Raw genomic sequence first — 18,052 nt, 5'->3', positions numbered from 1 at the left:
CCCAGGCTCCACCCAAGTCACTAAGCAAATGTTTGGGTTCCCTTTAAGGCTCCTGTTTTCTCTTCTATGGAATAAGAACTTGGGAGGATATAAACTCTTAAGGATTTGTCCTTAAAGTCCTGAATCACATCATTATGGGAATTTTGACTGTTCCTAATTAATCTTGACCTTGTTCTTTCTGAAGCCTCAGGCTAAGCCTGTGCCTAGAGCTAAAAGAAATTTAGGATGCATTACAGCTGGATAAGAAGGAGAGGGAATGGGAGACTATGACAATCAAATTGGATTCAGCAAATATTTATTGAGCCCCCTATTATTTCTTGTGCTGGATTCACCTACAGATGCCCCAATTTTTCCTCAACCCCCCCTTTCTTTTTTTTACTGAGATGACTGTGTAAATAAAATTAAATAAAAAAGCAGTTCAATAGATAAGTAAAATCCTTTGTCTTCATGACTCTCCATAACCAGGCACTTGTTCAGTTATATTTTAATTGAATTTGTATGTTTGATTTAGTTTCTTGGGTCTTTGGTTTTCTCTGACCCTACAGTTAAAAAAAATTGCTTTTAGGTTAAAAACTTTTCACAAAAGGGATTCTAGATCCACCCACAAAGGCTCAACTCAAGCCCATGAAGCAAGCTGTTAGACTCTGCGGCATACCTAGAATTCTCTGGGGCAGAGGCAGGCTGTGCGATCTTTGGTGGTCTTCGTTTGGTTTCATCCCTGGGGGAGGTATTTTTTTCAATAGCTTTATTAGGTATAATCAGTAAACAACAAACTGCCTTTATTTAATGCAGACTATTGGATGAGTCTGGACCTGGGGCTGTTCTTAATTATCTGAATATAGACACAAAATAAGACCCAAGTGTCAGAGTGTCACCTAGGAAAGCTGCAGTCAGCTGACCTTTAGTAGACAATCCTGTCTAGGGACAAGCATTTGGGAATCATCAGAGACTATGGAAGTTAAGAAACCAAGGTCTGGAACCACCTGCCCATAAGCATGATTCTGCAGTGACACTTGCTGCACCATGTGTGACAATGCAAATGTGTACTGTCATCCCTCCATCCCTCCACCAGACCCTGAGGACCAGCATCTGTGTCACTGATCTCTCTTTTCCTAGTGGCCAGCACTGTGTGCCTGGGGACATAATAGGTGCTCAGTGAGTGAGTGAACAATGACATGGCTTATGACCTGGCAGAAGAGCGAGTTGGTGCGTGGATATTACTCGGAGTAGGTAGAGGGCACTTACCATTACAGTGACATGGACACCTGAAGCTGTAGGAAGAATTCAGGGAAGACTTCTTGGGGGAGGCACAATTTAAACTGAAATTTAAAAGGTATTTTCCTATCAACTGAACTATAGAGAAAAACAAATTGAAGGTTTGCATATGCAGCAGGTCCCCTGACTCCTTATCTGCAACGAATCCCACCCAAAATGCCCCATAGATGCCCAGAATCACAGATGGTACTGAATCCTGAATATAGTATGTTTCCCTTTATATATACACACCTATCAGAATATTTAATCTATAAATTAGCTACACTAAAAGATTAATAGCAACTAGTAATACAATAAAACAATTATAACAATGTACTATAATAAAACTTAAGTGAACGTGGTTTTTCTCTCTCAAATACATTAATGTACTTTCATCTTTGCATTTAAAGGAAGTACTTCGTGGTTTTTCTTCAGCATATCTGGATTTTCATCATCACTACTCTCATGCTTCGGGGCCATTAGGTAGAAAAAGGGCAACTTGAGCACAGGGACTGCAGTACTTCATCAGCTCATTTGATGACAGAGATAGCTACTAAGTGACTAATGGGCAGGTAGCACATACCACGTGGATACTCTGGACAGAGATGATTCATGACCTGGGCAGGATGGAGTGGGATGGTACATGATTTCAACACACTACTCAGCATGTTAGACAATATAAAACCTGCGAATTTTTTATTTCTGGAATTTTGTGCTTCATTATCTTCAAACTATGGTTTTTGACTGCAGAGGACTAAAACTGTGGAAAGTAAAACAATGGTTAAGGGGTATTACAGTGTTTTCATAGGTACTTCAAAATTCATCTAGATTGAATGTGCATTGCTTTGCCTGGCCAATAAGTCCCAAGAGAGCAACTGTTAGGGTTGCTGTGTGCTAATAAGAGACGACATTCTGAAAGGTCTTTGCTGTTTCACATATTTGATCATTGAGAACCTGGCTCTGTAGCTCTTGACATGGGAAAAACAAAACCCACTTTATTAATTTGAGTAAAGGATAACCTTATGCACTGAAGATACCCCGAGATCCATGATGTAGAGAAGATGGGAATTTATTGCTGTCTGAAGGCAACGTTCCTGCAGTGGGCATTGAGGCTGGTGTGCTGGCTGGCCTCTTGTGGTCACGGATGGACCAAGGTTCTCTCATCCTTTGCCATGCCTTTGTGGTCCCTCTGCAATGCAGCTTAAGGGAACCGGAGCATCTCCAAGGCAAGCGGACTGGGAAGGATGCAGAAGTTCCTCGGGTGATTGCCGTCCCCTTTCTAGGCCTAAAGCTAGCCATTTACCCACTCTGCACAGCTGGCTGCGGGAGAACTAAAGTAGTCACAACCTGGCCTTAGCCCAGCTTCAATTCTGGGCTAAGTTCCTGAGGAAGAAATGCATTTGGTAGACGATCATAGTGTTTACCAAGCAGGACTTCATACAGAATGCCCAGCCACTTACAGGTGTATCTGGGGAATTTTGGCAAACATTAGATCAGTTATTTATGTCAGACTTAAGCAAGAAATGCCTCACATCAGCCGGAATCCACCAGATGATGCAGTTGAGAAGACCTATCCGGTCCATTATGAGGTGGGGAGGTTAGTCCTCGTCTGTCAGGATCCACCCACATCTTCTCCCTTTTCCTTTTGTACAACCTCTCCTCGCTTTTCCTCCTGTTGCTTCTTTCTATGAAGTTCTGCCTTCTCCCAAGGCCTTACCTTAAATCTGGGTTGTCAGTCATTCTCTGCTTCTCCTGATCCCACAGCTGGGAAGGGGTGTGGACAGAGTGAAGGGCTTCGAGATTAATTCCAAGATTAGAGGAGTGGAAAAAGGAAAGGTCCTTACCAAGGTCTGGCTTCAGGGCAGAGGACCTAAAAGACACCTGACCTCTTGTATTTAGGATCAACTCCTGCTGGATATTATGTAAAAGAATTTGTGGGTCTTTTTTGTCTGTGTTGCAAGGTACAATATTCTCCTACACACTTGATCTCTGATGTAGCACAGAAATAACTGTGGAAAAGGCAGACAATCTCTCTCTGAGTGATGAAAAAAACTATTGAACAAATAAATGAGTGAATAAATGAATACATAATCTCTTTTGGCATGCCTCTGATCCTCATGGTGCAGGAATAGGGTGAGATGCAAATCAGATGTGGCCCCTGCTCGTATGGGGGTTACAGTCTGGTGGTGAGGGAGCCCCTGAGTCAGCCGTTCTGAGTAGACTGAACTTTACAAAGACAGCAGTACAAGGGGCTTTGACACCTGTAACTGGGTGATCTATGTTGGCACGTAGGAAAGGCTTATCTCTTAAAGTGAGGGTCAGGCAAAGATTTAAACAAGAAAGAGTTAACATCTGAGGAGTAGGAGAGTGAGTGGGGTGGAGGATGGACAGGGGAGATGAACATGCTAGAAACAGAGAAAAGCTTCACAAGAACCTTGAGGAAAGAGTGTGTGGCCCTCACTGGAACCAAGAGAAATTCACTGTGGCTGGAGAGGAGGAAAGGATGGGGCTGGGGCAGCATGGCGCCCGGGCTGTGTTAATTCTCCTCAAGGAGTTTGAGCTGAATTCTCAGGGCAAGGGGAAATGACTGAGGAATTTTAATAAGACAAGTGATATGAATAGATTTGCATTTTAAAAGAAATCCATCTGGAGTTGGAGCGGGGAATAAATTGGTGAAGGGAAGAGGAAGGGGCCTGAGAGGGTGGCTGCAGGTAATGGGTACAGAGAGAGGAGAGGTGGGTTCTTAGATGGACCAAAATGATGCATTGGAGGCTTTGAGGGATAAAAGAGGCTTTCACTGAAAGAATCTAGGTTAGAGGAAGGGGCATCTGCATCTGGACACATCAAACCCAAGCCCTATCTTCACTGTTCCTCTCAACAAGCAAGTGATGGGAACAAGTCTTCTTGTGACAGCCAGTGGCAATGGGTTGGTTCAGACGGAGAGAATTAAGGCTGTGAAGAGTTAAATAATTAGCCCACCATCAGATAGTGGGAGGAGGCTAACCTGGACTCAATAGCCCACGTCTTCATGGTACGGTTACAGCAGTGTCTGGAGGTGAGGGGAGCCCAGTGCAGGTGCTGCCTCTGAGTCCACTGTGCAGGGCCCCCTTGCCCTGGAAGGTCGACTCCTGCTAGGTGTGGTGCTCAGTGTCTGGGGTTCTTTCTGAGTTATACGGCACAGTCCTCTCTTACTGATTGAGTCTCTGGAAATCATCAAGGAAAAGTGATGGGAAAAAGAGGAATGCTCAGCTCATCCCGTTTGAAACTGCTGTTCTGGGGCTTGGAGAGGTACAGAAGCAGCAAAGAAAATTAGGAGTTGAGAGAATGTTAAAAAATTAGGGGGAGAAGTATGAACCCAGAGAACCAGGACCCTTCCCTGTCTCCACTGTCCCTGTGATCCAAACACATGGCAGAGGAGAAAAAGCAGGACTTTGAACTCCGGCAGCCCTGGAAACAAATCCAGCCTCTACTTCTTCATGCTCTGAGGCTTTTCATTCTTTTACATGAACTTTCTGAGCTTCTATTTCTTTACTGTCACATGGGATAATAATAGTAAGGGTTTAGGGTGGATGAACAGGGATCATGTATAAAAAAGCTTATTTGAGGCATGGTCAGTACTCAAACATGAGGTTCCCTCATTTCCACAGTGATGTTTAACTTATCATCCCAAAGGTACACTTGAGAGAGAGAAAGGGAACAATTGCTGAAAGATGGAATGGTCCCAGGAAACTAGGATGTATGGTCAACCGGCTCACTCTCCATTTTCTCCGTGGAAGCCATGAAGACCACACCAGCTCTATCTGCCCAGACTTCTGATCTGGGGTTTCTAGAATGTTCTATTCCTTCAGACCATTTATTCACTTAGCAAAATAGTGCCTAGTCCCATGCTAAGTGCAAGGGAGGTAGTAGCTGATGAGACCTGGTACATGGTACGTTTCCTAAAGGAATGTAGAGTTTGACAGAGGCAGTGGCAGTGACACGGTGGTGTGGTTGTCTTATTTGCAGGGTGACAGCAGTGTGCTTGGAGATGGGACCTAGAAGAATGGACTTCAGGGTTGGAAGAGTCTCTTAGGTAGTGCACTTCCTTAATTCCAGAAGCAAGGATACAGAGGCCCAGAGAGACAAACCAACTTGACTAAAGTCACCCAGCTAATTAGGCATCCAGGGTATTGGTGATGTGGCAACCCCAGCCATACACAGCTCTTCTTGGCCTCTTCCTGGATACTCTGAACCAGCTCTTCCCAGCTTTCCTGTCCTTGTCAACTCACCACCTCTCTTCCCTTCCTCTCTTCCATGCATTTTGTTAGATACCATGGGAACACAGACATGAATCAAAGAGTTTCGAGCCCTTAAGGAGCTGGAGGAATGAATATCTAATGATAGAAAAGAAGAGAAACAAGTGAGAAGACATTCTTTGCTACAGTTAAAAGTAATGTGTGCTCGTAGTTTAAGAATGGTTCTGGAGGAGGGATTGGAGAAGACTTCTTTTGGAAGATGGCATTGAAGCTGAATCTTGAGGCTTATTAGAAACTTTTCCATAGGTGGAGAAATGGGAAAATCGGGCCAAGACCTACACAAACAGAAGCATAGAGATTGAAAATGCATATTATATATATGTGATTATTGGGGGTTGGGGAGAGCTAAGAGACACATCAGGTATGTGGGACAATGAGGTGACTAGGTTGTTCAGGGTCTTACATGACTTTTGGAGGAACTTTTCCTTAATATCAGTAATAAGTTAATAATACTACTAATAAATTTTGTGTCTTCTACAAGCCAGGTGGGTTGTAGTTGTCTAGATTTAGACCTTAAGACAAATAGGTGAATTGGGTGTTGTAGATCCACTTTACAGGGAGGAACATTAGGCCCACATAGCTTACTTATTACATAAGTCCATATGGTTGGCCCATGACAAGAAGATGAGCTGTGTATGGTTTGGATCTTTCATGTCCCTCCAAAGTTCATGAGTTAGTCAATGCAGTGATGTTCAGAGGTGAAAAGATTGGGTGATGAGAACTGTAACCTCCATTCATTTGGTGGAGTAATACTGGGGATGGACCACCAGATGGTAACTGTAGGCAGGTGGGGTGTGGCTGGAGGAAGTAGGTCACTGGAGGCATGCCTTTGGGGACTGTATTTTGTCTTTGGCTCCTCTCTCTCTCTCTCATGCTACTTCCTGGCTGCTGGAAACTGAACAGCTTCCCTCTGCCATGCCCTTCTGTCACAATGTTTGTGCTTAGGGCCAGCCCATCATGCACCATCTCTGAAACTGTGAGCCAAAATAAACTTTCCTCCTCTAAGTTGTTCTTGTCAGGTATTTTGGTCACAGCTATGCAAAGCTGACTAACACAAGTTATTTGAATCTAGATCTTCTTGCAATAGATAGAGAAATTTGAGTGAGATGGGGGTGTGACCTGGGTTTGAATCCTGCTGCTCTTGCTACTTCCCAAGTATGTGACGTTGGATGTGTCATCTCACTAAGTTCCAGTTTCTTATCTCCCAGGCAGGTGTAAAACTAGTGTTCATTTTGTGCATGATATCAAAAGTGTTTAACAACCTGGTTGGCATGATCCTGACCAGTTAGGATGGAGGAAATCTAGAGGCAATTGGGATGGCCATGTTGGATACTAGCTCTGCCTGTTCCCTTCATCAAGCTGTTCTGAGAAGTTTGTGTGGTTTTGCTTGTAAATCACTTAAAACAGGGCTGGGCACATCGTAAACCATTCATCAATACTGGAGACATTAGAGAGTTTAGGATCCCAAAAGGACAGTGTTTAGAAAGGGGGAATAAGGTGGGAGAGACAATGTAGGGTGCATTCTAAAGGCATCTATTTTGGGATATAGCTCCATAGAGGCACAAGAAGTTAGCATTTAAAATCTAACAGGTCCAGGTTTTAATGTTTGCATCCTGTGTGGCTATTCATTTGAGGTGTGACCTTAGGCACATGACCCAACCTCTGGAAAGCTGAAAGTCCTCCTATATAAACAAATGACTGCAATTTTCCTTGTAGAGAGATTGTAAAGAGCATGTTAATGATCTCTAGCAAGGGCCAACCTCCACGGGTTCACGCATATTTGTGCAAGGCGACTTCCCTCACCATGGAGTAACTTATTCCTCATTTTCAAGGCAGTCTGATTTCCTCCTCTCCACTATGACTGGGAAGTTATTTCCTAAGTGGAATTTGAAAAAAGTCTCGATCAGTCCTAGTACCCTAGACCACTGTGATATCAAATGCATTTCTTTTTTTCCATAGTAATTGTGCCCAAGATATTGGGTACTCAGTTGTCCTTTGCTATGTGTTATTATAAATTGACACAGGTGACGCGCATAGACCTAGGCAATGCATATGGTAGCTACCAATTTGTTTATTGCTGAGAATGGTGATGAAAAGTAACAAGAGCAAAGGTCAGTTTGGTGGAATTTAGCTTGAGACGCTTCTTTTTCCCAGTGTTGCTGATTGCTAAGGAAGGTGTGGGTGGGGTGCACGTATACGGGCTCCCAGGATGGTTAAAACTAGAAGTGACAGATTCAAGAGGGGGAGGAGAAGGGCTGTGGGCAGCTGATGTTGGCTGGGTGGGGACTTTTGAATTGAGGAAGATTGCGGTTTACATCTGGGTACTGAAATTTATGTGCCCCTGAGCTAGTGGCTTGATGTGTCTGAGTAATAGAGCATAGACATAACATGCTATGGATGGTAGACCGGAGGAATAGTGGGATGGTGGGGTGGGTGCAGAGAAAAGAGTACTTTGTACCCCTAAGAAGATGTTTGAAATGGCTCACACACCTAGAATTTGAAACTGACTCGGTATTTAAAACCTAAGTTCTAGGATCTATTTTCAGAGCCATTTTATACTTTATTATTTTGGTGTGTCTATCATAAGCTAGTGAGGAGTGCTATAGTAGACTGAAAGCGTGTGTCCCCTTTCCCTACCACATTTATACATTGAAGCCTAAATCCCCCTTGGGATGGTATTTGAAGGTGGGACTTTGAGAACAGGATCAGATTGCATCCAAATGGATGGTAATAGTGCCCTTATAAAAGAGACTACAGAAGGCTCCCTTGCTGCTTCCTCCAGGCAAAGAGGCAGCCGCAAGATGGCCATCCATGAACCAAGAATGGGCCCTACTGGAAGACTTAGGCCTCCAGAACTGTGAGAAATAAATTTTTGTTGTGTTGTGCTACCTAGTCTATAGTATCTGGTAATAGTAGCCTGAATGGACTAAGACAGATGCCTTTGTCCTTGTATACCTAAATCCTGCTGAGCCTTCAAAACCAGCTCAAATGACACCTCTTCCAAAAAAACCCTCCATTTTTCTCTCTTTAAGCACTTGTACATTTGCATTTTTCATCTGGATACACAAATTAGTTCCCCCGCTGAGCTAAGAACTCATAAATAAGCTCAATTACGTATCTTCCATAGCACTTAGGACTGCGAATTGCTCATGATGTGGGTCTTGTGCTTGTTTGTTGAATCGCTGAATGTTTGCAGAGAGGAAGGCTAGCTGTTGAAAGGATTTGGAGACCAAAGAAATGCAGCGAGACAGTAGCTAGCGAAACGGCGAAAATCTGAACTTAGCTTCAAGGCTGCCAATCAAAATATTTGCCTATTAGATGTTTTTCATTCTTGGGGTGTTTGAGTGAGGAGATCTGTTCTCTACAGGGTGATTTTATTTGTTTTAATGTTTGTTTTTGACACTGCTAAGGCAAAGTGAATCTCCATCAATTCCTAATAGTGAATCCTTGTCCTGATTACTTACTGTGATGATCTGAACTTTGAATGATCTAAGAGGAGAGGAGGACCAGGCTTCTAAATATTTTCCATGACTTTTAAAGCCATCTCTTGATTATTTTTCTAAGTGGATTTATTTATTTGTTGTTTGTTTATGTTGATATATGTATTTATGTATATGTTTATATTTATATTGTATATATATTTAAATAATGGATAAGTGATAAAGATGATTCTGGGCCAGATTGAATCCATTTGGTGGTCTTCAATTAGCACCATGTCATCCAATATTTATCATTAACAAAACTATTTAGTTGCTGACGGGCAGAAGATTCTATGAACCTTGCCTATCTTTAGTCTGCCCAGCACACTGACAATTTAAAGACTAAAGTTACCTTCCAAGCGGAGTAATTTGCACTATTGATTTTGACTTCAATGGCTCCTGAGAATAGGAATCTCAGGCTTTAGTTATTTGTCTTCTGTATCTGTGGGTTCTATATTCTTGGGTTCAACAAGTGGGAATCGAAAATACTCGATTGAAAAATTGCATCTCTATTGAATATGTGCAGATTGTTTTCTTGTCATGATTTTCTAAACAATATGACAACTATTTACACAGCATTTGCATTGTATTAGGTATTGTAAGTAATCTAGAGATGACAAGATGTACAGATTGCATAGGTTATATGCAAACACTAAGACATTTTACATAAAGGACTTGGGCATCCTCAAATTTTGGTATTTGCAGGGACACCTGGAACCAATTCCCTGGACTCCAAGGGACAAGTGTATCTGGACATTTTTCTTCTTTGCCATGCCAAGATTTCTTTTAGGGTTGCTCATTAGGTATTATTTCAAATGTTTGCTTTGTAATGTAATTCTTTATAATTTAAGAAAAATGACCAGAATCCTTAGTGAAAGCAAAGGTTAGAACTAGAAACAAAAGGAAGCAGATTTAGGTTGAAAATAAACTTATACAAGATGGATAGAGACAGCAAAATAAAATCATGGTATAGGATATGCTGTGTGTATTGAGAATAAGATATTCGGCATATGTTACCTGAGGAGCAGCCATCAGTTCATGAACATTTTAATGAAAATGCTTCTGGTTTTGTAGGCAATCTCCTGCTTAGGTGCATACACCTTCCCAAAAACATGCTTGTGTAACCTCAAGTGTGGGAAGGTGTAGATATTCATGGGATGATTCCAGAGAGCTTAAAATACTATCAAATCCCTATAATTACATCTTCACTTTTAGTTGCAGTCTTCCACCATGTATTATTAATAATAGTTTGTACATGTTTATCTTGCAGTTCTTTTCCTTCATAATTAATCACATGTCTGGTCAACCCATGCTAAATGTATTAAACTCTGAATTGCAATGAAGCTTTGCTGCTTTGGGTGTGCTTAAAGATTTCCATCTTAATCTTGATTGCTATATGTTTATACTTACCTTCCTATCAGTTGTGTCAAGACTTCTATTTTTCTAATATCCCCTCATTTTTACAAACAAGTAAAGAAGATATAATTTTAAAAAAGTGGTTTTGAAAACAAACTGGACAGTGGAGCTTTCTTCAAACATAAACTTCCCAGGGTCCAGTCTATAAAACATGCAATCTTGATTAAAATGGAGGGAGGGATAGAGGGCCTCAGAGATGTAGCTGTGTTCCTCTGAACCCTCTTATAAGGTCTTTGCAGTTCTCTATTCATATTTATTTATTGAATATTATGATCCAATGTGGAGACACTGCCAACAAGGGACTTGGAGGGTAGGTACTACCTTGAAATAGTTCAAAATGTCCATTTGTCAGCTCATAGAGGAAAATCCTCCTCTGGTATGTGAAAGATGATTTATGATGTCAGTATGTGACACAGGATAATGTCTAATTTCCTGAAATTAGACCTTTTGGAAGTGGTTGGCTGCTTCTCACTGGTGTTGATCAATTAAAATTCAGAAGCTGTAAAGGTAAAAAGAACTTCATTTGGGGTCTTAGGAATTGCAATTTGGGAGACTCAGGTTCTGAGATCTCTGAATCAGTGTTCCAAAAAAGGCAAGGGAAGTGGGAGCTTGCAGGAGAAAGCAGTGCTGATTTATTACAAAGCAAAAACTCCTCTATAGAGAAAGATCAGAGGCTACGTGACTGATGCAAGAGAAAGTATATACTTAGTAAAAATGTCCATAGGCGGGAGTCCAATAGGCATCTGGGCACAATGCAGTTGTCCAGTCGTTCTGGTTGTTCTCGAAGGGTGGAGGTTGCCAGAGCTGACACCCCAGCAGTGTGTGAGGGGCGTGTGTGCTTTATGGATGGCCTCCTGACTCTCTCTGGGAACACTCTCTCAATGCTGCTTTCATCATGATTTTCCTTTTATTTTGACATTGGTCCAGAACTTCCCATGTAAGTGCAGCCTCTGGACACCTGGGTCCTCTTCCTTGCTCCAGCCCCTGTCCTGAGTCACCATTCTTGCACTCACTATTCTTGGCTCTGAGAGAATAGTCTTCTGCCAGGTCCTCGGAGGCCCCTGAAGCTGCCTCCTAGGCATGCAATGGAAAGACTGGTCTGATTTGTTTGTTTTTGAGACCAACTTTTGAAGTGTTTCAAGTTGTTAAGGCCCATGTAATATATGACCATGCGTGTTGCTAGCACTCTGATGTCAGACAGTTCTCTGCCTTTGCTCTGTGGGCAAGCTAGTTCTTTGCCCACATTCTTCAGTTCTTCATTCAGCACATGTTTGCTAAATGCCTGACACATATAAAACACCAGGCTAACGAGGTGGGCCTCCTCTTCCTCCCCTTTCAGATGTCTACGTAAATGGAACCCCCTCTATGAACTTTCCCAGCCTTTAACATGTGAAACTAGGGCTCCTGGCTCTGGGCTGGGACTTGCTCATAACCATATGGCATTGATTACAAGCTTCAGTTTAGCTCTTTGTACTCTCTTCCCCCAGTGTAGAGCTATTTGTGAACAGAGGTACTCGATGTTATTTCCCCCCACCCCAATTCATGTGTTATAATCCTCGATCCCAATTCATGTGATGGTATTAAGAGGTGAGACCTTTCAGAAGTAATTAGGTCCTCAGGTCACAGACTGCATGATTAGAATTAGTGCACTTAGATAAAGGGATGCAGAAGCTTGTCTCCTTGTCTGTTCTACATCATGTGAAGATACAATGAGAAGATGGCCATCTGAAATCCAGGGAGAGAGCCCCTCCCCAGAACCTGAGCATGCTAGCACACTGACCTCAGACTCAGCCTCCAGTACCGTAAGAGATGTGTGTCTTGCATAAGCCACCCAGACTGTGGTGCTCTGCTTTAGCAATACAGGTGCTTGCTTTAATGATTTGCATCTCACTGTAGTGTGACTTGCACATATCAGGCCATCCGCATGTGGAAGAAAAAAAGTAAATGATGAAGGAAGGCAGGAAACAGAGAGGAAAGGAACCACATGCATGGACAACCCTAAGGTGGCCCCAGTGGGTTCTATCCTTGCCTATCCCTTCCCCTTGAGTGTACAGGTAACCTGTGATTTGCTTGTTGCTAAAAGAATATGGCGAAGTAGATGTGTTAGTCAATCCCATTATTGTGTTGCATTCTACAAGACTTTACCTTAACAGAGAGGAGTGACAGATACTCCACTGGCTTTCCAAAAGTAATCTGCAAATTTGAAGGAAGGCCAGTGGCAAGAGCCATGTGGCAGGGATCTGGGGGTCACTCTAGGATCTAAGAGCGGACAGAAAGTATGAAGCGTGGGCCTTAGACACCTGCAAGGAAGTGAATGCTGCCCACAGCCTGAGTGGTCTCAGAAGCAGATTCTTCCCTGTTGTTGTGGTGTGGACATGAGGTGTCCACCAAAGACCCATGTGTAAGATGATGCACAGAATTTTCAGAGGTGAAATGATTAGATTATGAGAGATGTAACCTAATCAGTGGATTAATCCACTGATATGGGTTAGCTGGGTGGTAACTGTAGGTGGGTGGGGTGTGGCTGGAAGGTCACTGGGCTGTGCCTTTGGTGCTTATATTTTGCCTCTAGTGAGTGGAGTTCTGTCTTGCTTCCTTGTTGCCATATCTTGAGGATCTTTCCTCTACCATGCCCTTCCACCATGAGGTTCTGCCTTACCTCCGTCCCAGAGCTATGGAGTCGGTTGACCGTGGACTGAAGCTCTGAAACCATGAGCCAAGATAAACTTTTCTTCCTTTATCTGGTTCTTCAAAAGGCTTTTGATCACAGCAACAAAAAAGCTATCAAGACACCAGTCAAGTCTCCAATAGGTGTCCAGTGACACCTCACGCCTGCAGCCCTAAAAGACCTGCAGTAGAGGACCAGTCCTGGGCTCCCAAACTGTGGGGCCTGTGAGAGGAGGAGTGTAGGTCAAGCTCTGTGTTTATGGTAATTTATCTCTGGCTGCAGAATAGGCAACTCGAGTCCTGAATAGAGGGCAAAGAAGCAGTGATTTCCCCTCATCTAAAACAAGGCTGCTAATGTTTCCCAAAAGGGGCAAGAGAAATCCTCACCCCAGTCCTTGCTCCTTCCCCTGGTGTGTAAAGGAGAGGGTCAGAAAAAAGGCAAGGAGAGAGCCCTTGGGGTGGCTGTGCCGAGGGGAGTGTTCAGGAGGGAAGTCATTACCGCATTCTTCTTCTCTTAGAGTCAAGCAAAAGGGACAACCGGAAAATCCCTTGTAAGATTGAGGCCAGCCTCAGGAAGGGTGAGGCTTGTCTGAGTCTTCAGTTATACCTGGACTCAGGAGGTGCATCTGCCTCTTGAGAAGAAATCTGGGCTGGCAGTGAGCTGGCAAAGCTTTGGAAAGGCTGGCAGCTGGGCAATCAGCACTCTCATCATTGGCTAGAATCTGTGATTTTCCTGGAGGTTAAGAAGCTGTCACAGGGTCACCTGGGCCTGTGTAAGGGTCAGAGAAGCTGCAATCTCAGTAGGAGTGGGGCAGGAGGAAGAGGGCTCAGTGGGGGTTTCCCATGGAAGGGAAAGACTCCTTGAGCTCTGGGCTCTGAAGAGAGACTCTCAGGAGGGTCTGCATTTCAATGCCCACTTTATAAATGGAGACGTCAGTGGTCCAAAGCAGCTTATATAGAGAGGACTTGACGGCATCTGCTTGAGTTGGGAGACCTTTGTCATTTCCTGGTCCCCCTTCCCTCCTGTTCTCAGCTAAGGAAGAGAAAAATCAGACTAAACACCCTCCCACTGACGTCTTCTCCAATCCTGTGTCCAGTCCACGAGACAGAGGAGGCTGACTTTATCTGAGATGAAATTGAAGTTTAAAATAGGAAGGGCTTTTAATATCTGAAAGTCATGGTGAAACTATGTGTTCTGCAAAGAGTCATCGAGGGATGGAAGAGAGGAATCCAACAGAGCATGTTGAAAGGCGGGATTTGGGGAGTGAATGATGGCTTCGTATAGGTGACCCCCGTGAGTTAAGACTCCAAGATACACTTAGGCTCTTCCTTCAGGGCGCTCACAGGTGAGCAGGGAAGATCCAGTAGGGTCAGGAGTGACTTAACACATGTCAGAGAGGATGAGAACGAATCTGCCATCCAAAGGGCTGCGGGAATTCAGAGGAGAGAGGAATGTCTTTGATTGGGGGACAAAGGGAGGCTTCACATGTTGTCTATAAATTTTATTTAAAGTCATCTCAACAATTATGATATGTGTTTGAAAGCAAAAAGTTCTCCATGGCTAACATCCCAGAATCATAAAAGATGTTGGACTATCTTTGTTTCATTTATTTCATATATCGATGGAATTTTACAAGATTGGACTCTGTACAATTGGCTGAGTACCAAGCTAAAAACCTTGAGTTATGTGTTAGCCTTTCTTCCACTGTTAAGAAATGGCCATTTAAAGTAATAGCTTAAACTGCCTTTTCTCCCTCCCTTTCCTCTCAAACGTAACCTTACCGAGGAAGGAAAAAAAGCAGAAATGTTCTTGATGCAATGGTAATACCGAATAATAATGAGCTTGATCCTTTTCTGATAGCAGTGTTTTAATACAGGGTCCTGGAATATAAGGAAATATGAGTCAAAGTTTCATAGAAAATTGTAGTTGACAAGGATATTAGAGCTTATTTAACACAACCTAACTAAAGTGGTAACAGTAAAAATTGAGAGGAAAGGATGGATTTTTGAGCTCTGTGGGACTTGGCTGCTGGATGTGGGGGTAAATCAGAGAGATGAAGGGGTGGAGAAGGCACTTGAGGTTCTGTCTTGGGGTTCCAGGTGGGGAACACTGTTATTGTAAAATAGGAAACACTGGAGAAAAGGATAATTTGGGGAGAAGATTGCTTTTATGAATTCTCTGTGAAGTTTTTACAGAAATCGTGAGCCATACATTCATGAGCTCTGTGCCCATCTTCCAAGGTGATGGTCAGGGATGTAATAGTTTAGTCTTGGCGGATTTTCCTGCTTTTCACGTTCAACATCAGGATACCACAAAGGGTGTGGCTTCACAATGGGCATACGTGTGGGCGCATTCCAGGAGTCAGTCACTAAAAAAATATTTGCTGTGTGATGATGTGCCTGGCCCCATGAAGTGTTGGAAGGCATCCTGATCATGGAGCAGATAGGCTGTTGCCATCTGGAATTTACCTTTGCGTGGGAGCATCAGACAGTAAATGAATGAGATGAAGAAGAGAAATAGGAAGCTCAACTGAGTCCTGGGCAGTGATTAAACTACTCATTATGGCCGAGAGTGACTGGGGCAATCTCTGACGGGCTGCTGGCGTGGTCGATTTGGTCTCTCCCTTTAATACCCATTCCTGGCCTGACCTTGGCCTCCTCCTTGTGTTATCTGGCACAGCAGAGGTTTTCTTTGGATGCTCACCCCTTGGATGTCTTGGGGAATGTGACCCTTCCCAAGAGTGTTTCCCAACATCCATCACTCTGGTCCCCTCCCTTCCTGTCAGCGATTAATTTAGGTCCATCAGGCCCTGGCCAGTGAGATCAGAGACGTTGCCAATTGGGGAACCTCTAGTAAATGCTTTTCTCGCTCTTGGAAGAGATGCAGGAAAGGAAACACCTCCCTTCTTCATGGATGAGCATGGCATCCACAGGAGGTCTGGAAGAGCCGGCAACCTGTGACCACGCAGGAGTGTTGCTGTTCTACCAAAGAGGGCAGAGTGGAGATCTGGCAAAGGCCTGGACCTTGGACGAAGCCCTAATGCGGCTGAATGATCCATGACTCCGTGATGTGTGTTGCAGGAGCTACCAAGGCTGTGTTCTAGTTATCCCTGGCTGCGTCTTTGTTGCTGGTGCCTGAAAACATCCTCCCTGACTTACACAGATCTCAGGGAAGATTTGTGAGGAAGGTGACTCTATATCGACGTCAAGGAGGAGCCAGGGTATGTAAAGAGTTGGGGGAACAAGAACATCCCAGGCACTGAGGACAGTGAAATAGAGAGGCTCTGCAGTGGAAGCAAGTGTGATGTGTTCAGGAGAAAGGGAGGCGGCCATGCTGGTGAGGGGAGGGATGGGAGCAGCCATGGGAGGGAGGCCAGAGAGCTGGGGCATTGCCAGCCCAGGGAAGGAGCTGGATTTTAACCAGAAAAAATGTCCTGCAAGTCACTGGGGGTGGGGTGGGGGAGGGGACAGGGCCGTGTCTTTTCTTTTCCAATCCCCTACACTCAGCATATAATTGAACTAAATTTTAGCTCAGAGGTTGTTATTGGGATCAAAATAATTCCAACATTAAAAAGATCACTTGTAAGTGAATAATTTCTCTACAGTGCTTCAGTGTAAAGAGATAAGACCTTCTCCTTGGCAACAGGCAAAGGTGTTTCTCACAATGCTTTTATCAGATACAACTTCAGAAACTAAGTTTACAGGTAAAGAAAGTCAGAAATGTGTGCGAAACGGCGGAGATGACGACTCTTAATTAGCTGCATCAAATGACTCTTGGCATTCCTAATTTTCACCTTTTTGTAACAATTCAATTCATTCCAAGGTTTTACCAGAGTAGACAGGCATGAAATGAATTCTCCATGGTAGGTTACCAATGGCAGAGAAATCGCAAGCTTTGAAATGTCTGGAAGAAATCACGTGGGTAGCGGTTCTTGCTTTCCCTAAACTCTGTGAATTCTGTCAACATGAATTCTGTGAATTATGTAGGCTGCATTATTTGGGAGAAGTGAGCAGTTTTATTTTCTCTAAGCTTTGTGTGGATTCCATCTTTTCCCTAAGCTCCTCTTTCACCAGGAGAGAATCTCCATTGGGCATGAAGCCTACCGGGTGCTGATCAGCCCTGGGAGTGTGTGAAAGATGACGTGGGGGGATTCAGTTGACTGTGAGTTCCCTGCATGTCGCTGTGTGGTGGCGTCGCCATGATCACAGCTCTGAGCTTTCTCCCTATCACAGCCTCCTGTGCCCTCACATGCAAGCTACAAGTGACTGTTTGCACTCTGCTGAAAAAGCCACCCTGTTTCCTCCCATTGGATCTTTTCCAAAGCCTCATCAAAGTGTAATTGATACATAAATACTGCATCTGTGTAATGTGCATGTTTTGATGTGTTTGGACGCAGGCATAAACCATCTTCACACAGAGGTACTAAGCATATGCATCTCCTCCGGGAATTTTCTTGTGTTCTTTGGAATGTGTATTGTTTTATTTGTTTCCTTGTGACAAGAACACTTAACACCAACTCTGTCCCCTTAGTAGACAGTAAAATGCAAACTATCATAATGTTAGCTGTAGGTACTGGTATAATCTGAATGTAGTTTTCCCCCTCTGAAAACTTCCTCCCACTGTAGTATCTGAAGTGAGTCAGGGTTTGGCAAGTGATCGGGACTAGGTAAAGTCATGAGAGCAGCACCCCTATATTTGAGTACTGGAGGTTTATGAGAAGGGGGACAGAGACCAGAGCACATGTGTGCTCCCTGTCAGTGGCCATTTGAGGCCCTGTGCTGTGTCCTCCAACAAGAAGGCCATCACCAGATGCAATCCCTCAGCCTTGGGCCAGAACCATGAGCAAAAATATTGTTTTTTCTTTTTAACTTATCCAGTTTTTTTTTTTTATGATGTTCTCCTACATCCAGCATTTGATTGAACTGAATTTCAATTCAGAG

Source organism: Callospermophilus lateralis, chromosome 8, assembly GCF_048772815.1.
Source record: "Callospermophilus lateralis isolate mCalLat2 chromosome 8, mCalLat2.hap1, whole genome shotgun sequence".
Classification (NCBI taxonomy): domain Eukaryota; kingdom Metazoa; phylum Chordata; class Mammalia; order Rodentia; family Sciuridae; genus Callospermophilus; species Callospermophilus lateralis.
This window is presented reverse-complemented; position numbering follows the sequence as displayed.